Here is a 13251-nt window from a genome sequence, read left to right as displayed (position 1 = left end):
ATGGGTCACTAGTCACACGTCGGATGAGTCGGTTATCTACAACTATAGAAAAATCTATGTTTTGCACAAGTACCTCAAAAGTATATGAAGTCAATATATTGCACTAACCAAAGAAGGAATTATGGAAGGTGGGGCTAGTTTAAACTTAATTCTGTGTTTGCTTTCTTGTTTGCTCCTCACCACCTCGCCAATGATATTGTTCAGTGACGTATTATGGGGAATAATATCCACTGAGAAGACTTTTGAAGTTGGATATTTCCATCTTTTCCAACTCAAATGACTCACTTAATATATATATATATATCACTTTCGGTGATCATGCACTGAAGAAGAGCTAGTTTTGCTCGAAAGCTCTGCAAAAACCAAACATTGGCTGTTTTACTTCCAATCACTTACCTAATTCAATTATTGTATCTCACTCGAGATCCAGCCTTTCTCTAAATGTAGCATAGTTGTTTAACAGTTTTTCCGTTATTCCTATATATATATATATATATATATATATATATATATATATATATATATATATATATATATATATATATATATATATATATATATATATATATATATATATATATATATATATATATATATATATATATATATATATATAGATATATAGATATATATATATATATATATTTATATATATATATATATATATATATATATATATATATATATAAATGAAAATCGTAATGAGTTGGAAAATCAAGAACAGTGAAAAAAACTTTCAGCATCCCCCGGGATTCGAACCACGGGCCTTCTATATATATATTTAGTGAGTCATTTTTTTTAGTAGCAAAATATAGACAGTACATAAATGAATTCAGATTTGGACACTATAGAAAATTGTGAGTAGTTGTTGGATGAGCATGTGCATAGGAATATGTTTCTTATGATTATGATCATGAGGTCATAGTCTGCAGTTCTTATTGTAGTAGTAGTTTTATCATTGTGTATTATAACATTTTTTGGTTCGTTGTTACAGGTCAGTTGTATTCCGTAGTGTGACAACCGCATAACTTCTGCGAAGGCTTTTTCTTCTGGTTAATGAGGGCATTAACTGACCGTAAGTAGGGGAGCATGTGACAGTTAGAAACTTACCTTACTCCACAGTCTTAACTTCATCCCTTGTTTACTTATTGATTATTGACATGTACTAGTCAGGTGATCAGTCATGCTCTTTGTATTTTAAGTTACTGTTTATATTTTTATATGAGGGCAGCAGGCTACAACTGACTTCCTTTGTCACAGACACATGACAGATCCTTAGTCTAGATATATTCCATCAGATTCACAGAGAAATTCATCAAATTCATGCAGTAAAGGTTATTGTTTATGGGATAGACTGCCATTAGGGGTAAGTTAATGTATAAATCCTCATTTTCTAACTTTCAAGACCCAAGACAATGTTAACTTTATAGAGATAATTAAGATAGAAATAATATGGTATGCAGCCACATTGTTCTATTATTCCTGTAGGCTTTTATAGCTTAGGCTATGTGCTGAACAATGGTTTCCATTCAAAGCTTAGACTAATGCCCATGATCATAATGGTAAAGAGTATTAAGAAGGTTTTATACCCATATGAGCCATTTTAAGAAGGATGGACTGTACTTTTATTAGTTTGTTGAAGCCAGAGATGTCCAGGAGTATCAACTTCAACCTTAAATTATCAGTATCAACTAATGTTTGGAATTGATTGTACTCCGTAGTTCGTGACTCTATGAGAGATATTATCCAACTGTTTATGTTTGAGGAAATATTATTAGTATCTGTGTATTGTAATTATGTAACTTCAAGGGTTATTCCCACATAACGGATTACTAAGGTTATATCTGAATTCCCAGGGGGCACTTAGGAATCAGTTATGAATAATAGTTTATCTTTTATTGTTTGAATATTCTGCCTGGCCAATGCAGAATAAGAGGATATGCATAGTTTCTGATTTTAGTGGACTGCTCTTTTCGAATCGCATGTTGATTTATTGTCGTTTGCACTTTCTTTTTGCAATATTAGTGTAAATATATACGTGGACTTTAACCACCATTGTCATATACTGTGGTAAACCTGTTTGCTCAATGACTGACTATATACTTATGAGTTACAGAATTGTTGCATACTTAAAGCCAACGCTCCGTTCAATAGCTGATCATCATACAAACATAGCTTAGCTGTTACGAAACTACTATAATGTGTATGTGCAGTTAGTTAATATTTATGTGGCGGCTGTAGTTATTTTCACCATAACCTGACTCAGAGGATATTGTTTAGTTTCGAAATTTTATATGAAGGTAAGCAAGCCACCGTTTGTTTAAAATAAGTTCCATAAACCAAAAAAACTATCAAGCTAATAACTGTAGGATACGTACCTTTCTCTCGTTATAGACATTGCATGTGTCAAGAGTTCCCGCCTGATGTCATATAATATTATATTATTTTTCCCTGTTCCATCAAAACGATCAAATGGGTATATTAAATTCCTTTTAGCCACTTAGAACTGATTGATTATTTTAAATACAAGTTTGAGCCGATGAAAGACATACGATGCATCAATTAATGTCTAAATAACTCCTTCAATATAACACAAATTTCTTTACTCTGAGGAAAACAAACGCCATCTTGTATTTATATTACTTCTATTGTAATACAAAAACAAATCGTTAAGATGTTTCGTTGTGTTTGTTACCATTAAATAGACACCGTATTGTTTCTTTGATTTTTATATATATTCATGCAGGTATCCCTTTGTTGCTACACTTGCTTTATATTTCATTTTTTTACCAGCAAGTCTAGCAGCTCACACCCCAAAAAAGGGTAATTTTTCATCGCATTCGTGATTGTCATCATTGAATTATTATCATCATTAAATCTTCATAGCCACCGGTATCACCATTACCGTCATCACCATCAACAACATTATTAATTCATTAATATGCTAATTTGTCAACATTATTCTTGTTTCATGGAAAATTACTTTTCAGAAGAAAGAGAAAAAAGAAACAGAGTGGCTAATACATCTCTCTCTACCAACATTCTATCGAATAATACCAACATGCGTAAGTAATGAAAGAAATGTGTGTCTTGAAGAGCATCAAAAAGAAAGGAAAATGTAGAACAAAGCAAACAGTGACCTTCTCTGCCATAGCTCCATGGGAAAGCATTAAACTGAATTGGCACATTCACAGATGTAATGGGTATGTCATGTAATATCAAGACATATCTTGACCATGTAAACTGAGTTGAAAGATCAACTCAAGGTAAACTTTGAGATATTAACAATGACAACTTTCACAGATGAAGTTGACATTGCAGGTAGTATCAATATAAGTGTTGGCCATAGAAACTGAGTTGAAAGAACAACTAAAAATAAAAAAGAATGGACTTTAAGCCATAGCTCTACGAGGAAGCATTGTATTGAGTTTCAGCTTTCACCGGCGTATTTTGTGTATTACGTACTATCAAAGTATGTGATTGCTATGTTAACCGAGTTGAAACACCAACTAAAGTTCAAAGGTAACTTGGAGAAATGTCAATTAAGCAAACATGTTTTGTGTTACAACTGCACATGAAGTCATCATGAATTAACTTAAGAGTTTCACGGCTGGATGGACTTGTCAAAATGCCTAAATGCCTTACATAAATAGATCAAATGGGAACTCAACTTCAAGAAATAGATGACTCCAATCTTCAAACTTAAGATCAAGGCGGTATACTCTCATATCGTTCTTTATACACAAAAGAAAAAAGACCAGTAGTCTCGTGCGCCAGAATACGCTTGTGTATTTACTTTAGTTTTTGTTATAGTGACAATCCGCTCATAAATTCCATATAAAGTGAAACCAACTTCCGAATGTATGTGCTCGTATTTGGGAGATACCGGTTTTTATCCGGAAACTGTTTTGCCTAATACCGTAACGATGGTGACTAGATATAAACATTTTGTCGAACTTCCTGTTCCATAATATCAGACAAGCCCAAAATAACGTTTTTCAATGTGTGAAATCTGTGCTCATCGACTCCGTCCTGCATGTACAGCGATTTAGTGTTACTTTGGGGCGCTCAGTTCCTGTTAACTATAGCAGTTTTCTATCTAGCTAAGCTCAATTCATGAATTTCTTACGCTTTTTGGTCAAGTCAAAACGTTTTAGAAAAGTTTCTAACACCCAAGAAACTTTATGTTGTTATCTTACTCACAATACTCTAACTTGGTCACTGGGAATACTATAGTGCTTGGTTTACTATTTGCTGGTAAACATCATATATGAGTTTAGCTCTTGTGAACTAGAATGCAATATCCTTTGAAGAATATTCTTTATTGGTTTGCTGTGAGGTTTTGTTATGCCTATAGGGTGACGGTACTCAGTTGTGGGGAATACCGTACTTCACTGCAATGTACACACTGCAAAAGTTATGCTTGTGTGTACGTGCAAACTGTACACGCAGTGTACATTAAATCGCATGTATGGCTAATTTGAACATACGACCACATGGCAAGTTTGCTAAATAAAGTTGTTATTGAGTAAACATTAGTTCCCAATCACTGAAAATATAGAGAATATCACTGCAAGACAGGGTAGGTGACCTGTTATATAAAAACAAAGGTAAACCAAATGCATGTATACTAAACGAAACCTCGGTCGGCCCGGGTGTGGGACATGGCATTCAAATCAAGGTAAGCATGTATTATCATTAAACCGTAAACAAACCAAATAAGGTGGCGCTAAATAAATTTACTATAGTCAAGGCATTGATATCCGCATCGTTTGATTCTTATATCTGAGAAGGTACTTACTTAGCCTAGACTATCAGTGCTTAACGTAGCACTATATATATATAGGCTTAAAAGTAGTATATTACTAGTATGCTAGTAAACATATTGGTGCGATAAAACCGCTTAAAAAAGAAGCTTGGTGAAAATTGAATTGAACACAATATTAACATAATTAGGAATAGGCACGTGCTGAGATAATCAATAAATATGTGTATAAAAATAACGCCTGCAGAAACATCTTCCTAACACACTTTTGTGAGCATAGAATGTCTTCATATGTATACGTGTGTATCGTAGAATCGTGATGTGTTTGCTGAGCAATGCATAGGGCTAAAAACGGCAAAAAAACGGTTTGAAAAAGGTTCAAAGGGGTATAATATTCCAATCTAATGAACTACCAGAATATGATACGTTTCGTTAGCTTTTATTGCGATTGTGGATTAGAAAAATGGCACTTATTACATCATGAATAATTTTCTCAGAGAGCCCGATGTTATTTGAAATAAAAAATCATCCAAAATGTCAATTATTATTTTTAAATAAATACACCAAAAAAGAAACTGCAGTTGAGTCAATGGATTAGTACCCCGTAAGTTTGTCTTGAACGCAGAATGCTTCACGCGTTACTTTGAGAGTGAGGATATATTTTGTTTAGTAACAATGCTTTTTTTTCAATTTGAATTTAGAAATTTTAAAGCGGACTGGAATGTTTGTATAAATATTCAATAGATTCCTAAGATTACATAATGAGTGAAATATAGAATATCATGAACTAATACAATCGATGTAAAATATATCGTAAAAAATATCACGTATCATACGATCCATAGTTTTCACAAAGAGCTTGATATAATTTGAAACAATCAAATCATCCAAAATGTCAATCTCTTAACTAATGAATTTATATCTCTGAAAGAGAAGCCAAGCGCTGTTAAGATAAAGGATTAGTACCCCGTAAGAATATATCCTGAACGCACCACGCTTAACGTATATAGTAAGTGTTTATCTTGATCGGTATAAGAACAATTCCTTTTCAATTTGAATTTAGAAATTTGAAAGCGGTTTGAATTGTTGGCTAAACGTTTCTAAGTTTATATTCGAAATGAAATATTGAATATCATAAATGATGCAATGGACATCCAATCTCATGGACTACCTGGATATTATACGTTTCGTTAGCTGTCTTTTACAACGGTTGCGGATAAGAAAATTCCACTTATTTGAATTTCAAAATTTGCATACGGTTACAATTATTTGGCTAAACATTCAACAGTTTACTTAGATTACATATCAAATGAATATCGAAATGTCATGAAATGATACAATAAGCATAAACCTGTACTATAGTTTACTATCGGGATATTATAAGTTTCGTTAACTTTATTTTAAAACGGATGCATGTGGATAAGAAAATACAATTTAGTCAATCGATGAGTACCGTAGTTATATTAGACAGCTCGAAAGTACTATGCGTACCTTAGTGTAGTGCCGTATGCGAGTTTAATTCAGAGATTAATGTTAAAATTTCCATTGATGTAGAATTAAGGTCGGTGCGCATTCAACCATGATTAACGCGTTCTAACCAGTTCCCATATAAACATTAATAATCAAGCATACCTTAATGTGGTTTCATATGCTGAATTAAATAACAGAGAAAATCACCCATTTACGAATGTCCGTGTGCTTTCAACCATAGCCTAACTAACGAGAACTAATTAGTACTCAGTAGTGACGTGGCGGAGCTAGGGGTATTGGTCAGGGGGCGCGAGAATGGTCTGTAGGGGCGCTTTCGACACTAAGCGGAGCGCCACCACAGGTTGAGTAAAGATACTCCCTAGATCGCCGGAAATGACCCTTTTCGGGCCTTGCTAATTTGCAGATAAACGAAGAATAAATAGGTGTCATCGCCATTTTGTCAGAAAATTACACCAACAAAATGTGACAAATGTCAATAGGTATTTGAGAGCACAATAAAAAAGTCAATAATCGCGAATAAATGAAAAGTGGTAAAAAGCTGAAAAGGGCGCCAGCAGTCCATTTGAGTCCGTCAAGGGGGGGGGGGGGGGCATCCGCCCCCTCTGACTGTATGGACGCTCTTCCACTACTCACATATTCAAGTTGGTGACACGAAAGTTGATGTTGCTCCGGAAGTACGGAATCTCGGCGCGTTGATGGACCGACACATTTCGCTTCAATCGCATGTGCAGTGTGTCGCTCTGCAAGTATTGGGATATCAAAGATTGGTCGTATAAGGAAATATATAGATCGGACGACTGCTGAACGACTTGTACACGCCTTCGTAACATCTCATATCGATGTCAATAACAGTCTTCTCTATGGCCTACCAAATTCTGCCATTGCCAAGCTACAACGTGTGCAGAATAGTGCCGCTCGAGTTGTCCTGGGTGTAAGTGGTAGGGTGTTAACATAAATGCCTTGCAAAAGAACGAGCTCCATTGGCTTCCAGTAAAAGACCGCATTATGTATACAGTTCTAATGCTTACATACAAGTCCCTCAACGGTCTTATTATAACGTGTTTATTACCAAGCATTCTCTAATGTAGTATCACATTTTCCACTACTTCAGAGATTTGTACTAAAATCACGACTTTATGTGGAATAAAGGACCGTGTGCATGATTAACGAGCAAAAAATAGTTTTCCCAAAGTATGTTTATTGTCAAGTATATCTTACTATAGGATGGCCAGGAAGTAGTACAATCGCCGGTATATGTAACATAGCAATCGGTGTACACCAAACCATGATTAGCGTGCACTAATTAGTATTCAGATAACGTTAAATATAACTTAATATAACAATATATGTTCAGGGAGTTAAGGGAGTTGTACTACAATATGTAGTATAGCAACCCGTGTGAACTGAACCATGACTGATGAGCACTAATTAGTGTTCAGATAATATATATTACCTCAATGTTGTAATATATGGTCAGGTAGTTAAGAGATTTGTATTAAAATCGTCTCTTTATGTATAGTTACGGATGGTGTGCACTCAACCATGAGGACTAATTAGTATTCACATAGCATGTTTATTAGCACTAGCCTTCACTAATTGTTTAATTTTATCATCTGCTGGGAGTCTCTCTATCAATTCCACAAGTGGTCTGGGATTCCTCCGTATACACAATTTTTTTCCTTTTTTTACTGGATTTAGGGTATCTTGTATTAACACCATCTTGTTGATATGGAGTCCACAGTAAAATATGTAAATGTTCATGATAGGAATTCTTCAAAGGATCTCACTTTTTATTTTCTTACCACGCTTGCTATCTTAATTGGTAACATTCTTATGCCATATCGAATATATTGGGATACAAAAAGGTCAAAAACCTTTTACAAGTAATGATAAGTGCATACAAAAACAATGATGCATCGTAATTAACTGAACAGTATAGTGCAATTACTAAATAAGTCTTTTAATTGCTCGTAAGAAATAAAAGCTTTGTCTCTTTGCTGGAGTTCTTTCTCAAGTTTAATAGCACATTTTAACTTATATAAAGAATCCCTACATCTCATTTCCGTGTTTGTAATTATTTTTACTGAAGACGAATTACTTGAGATGAAAAATTAAGAAAATATATGGGTGATTCACAGAATAATGAAACCTGCAGCAAGTGTCATTCTTCGAAAATATAAATTGACTGCCAAAAAAAAGCTTGCCCCACATCTAATATAAAGTTGGAAATAACAGGGCAGTCCCAAAACAGATGTAACAGGGTCTCATCATATCGGCCACAAAAGTGACATCGTGGGTTATCGATTTGCCCTATTTTATGACGGTAGTGGTTTCTTCCAATAATGCGATGGAGGAAGCGAAATTGGAAATATTGCATCTTGGAATCTCTGACAGAATGAAACGGGGCTTGAAAGGTATTCTCCCATTGGGTGGTTGTGATATTGAAACAAAGATTCCATTTTGCTACAACCGCAGGAGGAGTACTAACACGAGTAATAAGGTTATTATAAATTTGTCTAGAGATAAATGTGTCTATAAACCGGGGATAATCACTAGAGCTATCAACAATACCCTCGGTTACCTTCACCAGTTCATCCTTCCATGCTCTAGGCATAGAGGATATAATTCCATAATAAACAGTAAATGGGCAATAATGTAGTCTATACTCCTCTTTTAAACGCAGTATTGACTATGGACGATTGTCATTGCCAAACAGATGTTTTACCTGTCTAATCCCTTTTTGGAACATTGATTTGTAAAATACCATCTTATTGTTAATTTTAATAAACGAATTGTTCCAAATTATCTGTTCTCCATGGTTGTAATTAGGAGTAATGAAAAAGTGCAATGACCATGCATGACAGACGTCATAAATAAATGCATTACTAATATGAATGTCGTTTATTTAATAATTACAGTTAGACAAAAGGGATTTGCCGTACTTTAAATGAAAATCGAAAAACAGTTTCCAGTAGTTATCGCTACTGTCGTTATATCTGTTCACCCCAGTATACACAATTCTGCTACAAAGTATACATAGCTGCTTACTACCTCGGTTAGCTCCTCCAAATTACTACAAATCTTAGTGAATACTGTCCAATCAGTCCTATACAGCACATCCTGTAAATTGGTTATATTACCATCGTTTGAGTCTCTTTCCGCTGTTTATTTTGGGTACAGTCCCGATATTTCTCTGTAACGTTTGGAAGGACACCTATAGTATAACGATCCGACGTAGGTAATGCATGCAGTTGCTTAAAAGTATAGCAGTCCCCTATACAAATACAGCATCAAGTAAAGACTAAGAACGGGATAAGTAACACAGTCTACAAGATTCTTATAACTCATATTTAGTTTTTAAGAATACGTACAAGATCCATGTTAAAATCTTCAATTATAACGATATGTGAGCGTAAAATTCTATCTTGTTTCAGTCAGTGCTCGATTAGTTCTTTGCCAGCCATAATTGCAAAGTTAGAGGTAGGCCGAGTATATACATTCACAACATTTTCGAGACTGAACTCGGAATGAAGCGCGGTCGTGTGCTCACGGTGAGATTATTCGATGTCTTGCGTCGAGATACCGTGCTTCATTGTCGGAGGAGTAACTTTGGCTATTATAATTGTCTTACTGATCTGTGATAACAACTTGATACATTTAGAATGTTGGCATATATGTTGTGAAAGTAGTATGTGCTAAGAATTTCATTTTATTTCTGTTTTGTTTATTTGTTTTGAAATTCTTAGCACAGAAAACTTTCATCAAAACTGCTACGAGGACGAGTATTCCGCCTAAAGATACACGGCACTTTCAGCATTTTGCTGAGAACTCGACTTTAGTCACCAAGATTCCTTTCAACCGACTTCCATCGATATACATACTTTTATTTTCACGGAGATTTCACTGCGACATGGAAATGTACGCTACGAGTTGTTAAACGCTTTATACAGTCATACTTCTATAGTGAACTGGAATGTTGGTATTTCTACAGTGTACTGGAATGTTGATATTTAGCCAATTTGTCAGTGCAAAGGTACACCTTTGTCTGGTCAAACTCGAAACTGCTCATAGCCTATTTTCCAGATACAACTATTTCAGTCATTCCTGCCCCTAGTGATGAATGAAGAATATTTCTTGCTAACGTCTCCAGACACTCAACACGGGGGCACCGGTACAAGGTTCAATCTGATAGTTAAACAGGGGCACACGAATTGCGAATAGCAATAAATAACTGGTGATAGAATTCAACTACCAGTCATGCAATAGTATGGAGCAGTTGGGATAAATCAGTTGAGTGTAAGGTTAATGACATATGCAGACCAAAAATTATAAGTAAATAAACACCATCTGACCTATCATAACATCAGAAGAAATTGTATCGTTATTGAGACTCGTAGTGTTTCGAAATATCTTATTGGGTATCAAAACTGGAAGACAATATAAAACATATAATGAATTGTGAACTCCATTTTTGTACTGTTTAACTGTTGATACGTCGGTGACCATTAAGAAAGTCACTGTCATCAGTTCAAGTTATATCGCGGATACAGAAGGTCAGCAGTTTGCTAATAAATTCCCAACTCAGGCTACTTTTTTTGTGAATTTTGTAACTGACTTTTGTGATTCTAAATTCGATTAATGTAATTTAATGATGCATTCTTCCATTTCCAATTCATTCTATACTTTGAGCAACAATATTGGAACTTAACTGTACCCCTATCGAAGGAGCTGGGTTTGTCAAAATATTAAGCTTCAGTATATACACGTTCCTGTACACCCGATGAAATATGTGACAAAACTCATTCAGTCATCTGTCAATCTAACTAGATAATAAAGCTGACATAGAATATCAATTATTAGCCAATATATAGGGTCAATTGTTTTGCCGAAAAAAATGGGAGAGCTCAATCATAATTAAATTTGAAGTAACATTAACTATTAAAATTCATAGACATGGAAATAGGTTGGTAATTTTTAATGGGGGGGGGGGTGGCATCCGAATCCCAAGAACCCTCCTCTCTTTGTACGGGCGTGTATATGCTAAAGAGCGTGCAAATAACCTGATATTTCCTTCTATGTTTATATAATATATTATGTATATAATATATAATATTTTTCCTTCAATCAGAAAATCGTCATGCAGATGAAACACGTTCTGGTTTTATTCAAGTCTTCGTTAAGACCGATAAGACTATAACTCTGAACGTCAAGCTCTCAGAAACCATTGGGAGAGTTAAGCTAAAAATCCAAGACAGACAAGGCATTCCTCCTAATCTACAGCGGCTTATCTTTGCAGGTTATCAGTTAGAAGATGAAAAACTTCTTTCTGATTACAATGTTCAGAAGGAGAGTACTCTCCATCTTTTTGTAAAAAATCGTCATGCAGATGAAACACGTTCTGGTTTTATTCAAGTCTTCGTTATGACCGATAAGACTATAACTCTGAACGTCAAGCTCTCAGAAACCATTGGAAGAGTTAAGCTCGAAATCCAAGACAAACAAGGCATTCCTCCTAATCTACAGCGGCTTATGTTTGCAGGTTATCAGTTAGAAGACGAAAGACTTCTTTCTGATTACAATGTGCAGAACGAGAGCACTCTCCGTCTTTTTGTAAAAAATCGTCATGAAAATGAAACACGTTCTGGCTTTATGAAATTCGTTTATGACATACTAAGTTGGTGGAGGGGGTAAATATTCTGAAAGGTTTACCTTACGATACCATTAAAATTATTAAGTCCACACTAAGAACACTGGGTTTATATTTTGTTTTATACAACAACACAAACAAACATGTTATTATCAAACGTTCTAATAAAATTACTTACATATTTAGTAATACTTAGTCTATGAGCATTCTTCATGTTTTTGCAGAACATTCCCAGAGAGCACAACAAACTTGGGCCAACATTCGCAAATTGGCATAGCGAAGTGATGGGCCAAAGGATCGCTGTTGGTTGGGTGCTTTTTGGCAAAAGTTTGGCCAACAAATATTTTTAAAGTTGGTCCAAATATTGTCTTTGTATATACTGTAAACCTTTGGCCATCGTTACCAGTCAATTGTTGGCTATAAACTTGCTGTTTGTTAGCAAACATTGGGCCAGCCAACGACTATTATGTTGTTGGTCAACTTGTTGCCAAAGGAATTATGTCAACGATGGTCAAACATTAGTAAATTCATTCTAGACAAATCTATCAACGCATATGTAGTCCATACTCGAGGTTATCATCATTCTGGGAGCGGTGAGGAACTCCATAACTTATAAAAACAGTCGGCCTATTACTTGTGTGTGTGTATATGTGTGTTTGTGTTTGCTGCAAGTCGGATAGTTGTAATGTTATTTGCCTTTTAGCCAAATCTTAAGGATAATTAAGACGTCTCCCTGAAGAAAAGTAACCGTTAGTACATTTCATTCTTATCTCTTTATCTCTATTTGTTATATGTTACTTTATCTGTCAGTGACATCACAAGCCTGCAGAGTATTGCTCACATTATATTCAAGTAATCAGACTTTAAGTATATACTGCTTCTTTTATATATGCTTTTTAGATACTGCTTTCTTTCTTATGTGTCCTTCTTCATTTTTCACTTTCTTTGTCTTTCATTTGGTTGCTAGCTCGATAAACTTTCCTTGTTTTTCTAGTGTCCTGTTTATACTATTCTACATTTTTATTACGGTATAAGCATGTACCAACGAAATCGATAAATTAAAATTGAAGAACGATCTTGTGGTGTAATCTCTGTGAAGTATATGGATTGTATGTTACGTTGACATATCAAACTTGAAACACTTGTAGCTTGTATGACACATGGTCATACATTACTTGAAGAGATACGTAAGAATCGCCATGACGTTTGATAACTACTGACACATGGAACCCGACAAATAAAGACAGAAAATTCCCATCGACTGTTACATTGTTTATTGCGTACATTTAGTACATATATAAACACCACATATCTCAGTATGTTGTCTTGGTTCAGACTTATTCATGTG

General features: G+C 34.8%; 1 long non-coding RNA gene across 2 annotated transcripts; it reads left to right on the top strand.

Annotated features, from left to right (window-relative positions):
- The first annotated feature begins 1228 nt into the window (after positions 1 to 1228).
- LOC139983740 (uncharacterized) lies at positions 1229 to 11215 on the top strand. Of its 2 annotated transcripts, none has more exons than XR_011798813.1 (3): positions 1229 to 1366; positions 2991 to 3065; positions 10003 to 11215. It is a non-coding gene; the product is annotated as an uncharacterized lncRNA (long non-coding RNA). The 2 variants fall into 2 exon arrangements; XR_011798814.1 differs by having other exon boundaries at positions 2991 to 3203.
- The last annotated feature ends 2036 nt before the right edge of the window (positions 11216 to 13251 follow it).

This window comes from Apostichopus japonicus, chromosome 16 (assembly GCF_037975245.1).
Source record: "Apostichopus japonicus isolate 1M-3 chromosome 16, ASM3797524v1, whole genome shotgun sequence".
NCBI classification, from domain to species: domain Eukaryota; kingdom Metazoa; phylum Echinodermata; class Holothuroidea; order Aspidochirotida; family Stichopodidae; genus Apostichopus; species Apostichopus japonicus.
The sequence above is the reverse complement of the archived record's forward strand: the minus strand, read 5'-3'. Positions and strand labels throughout refer to the sequence as shown.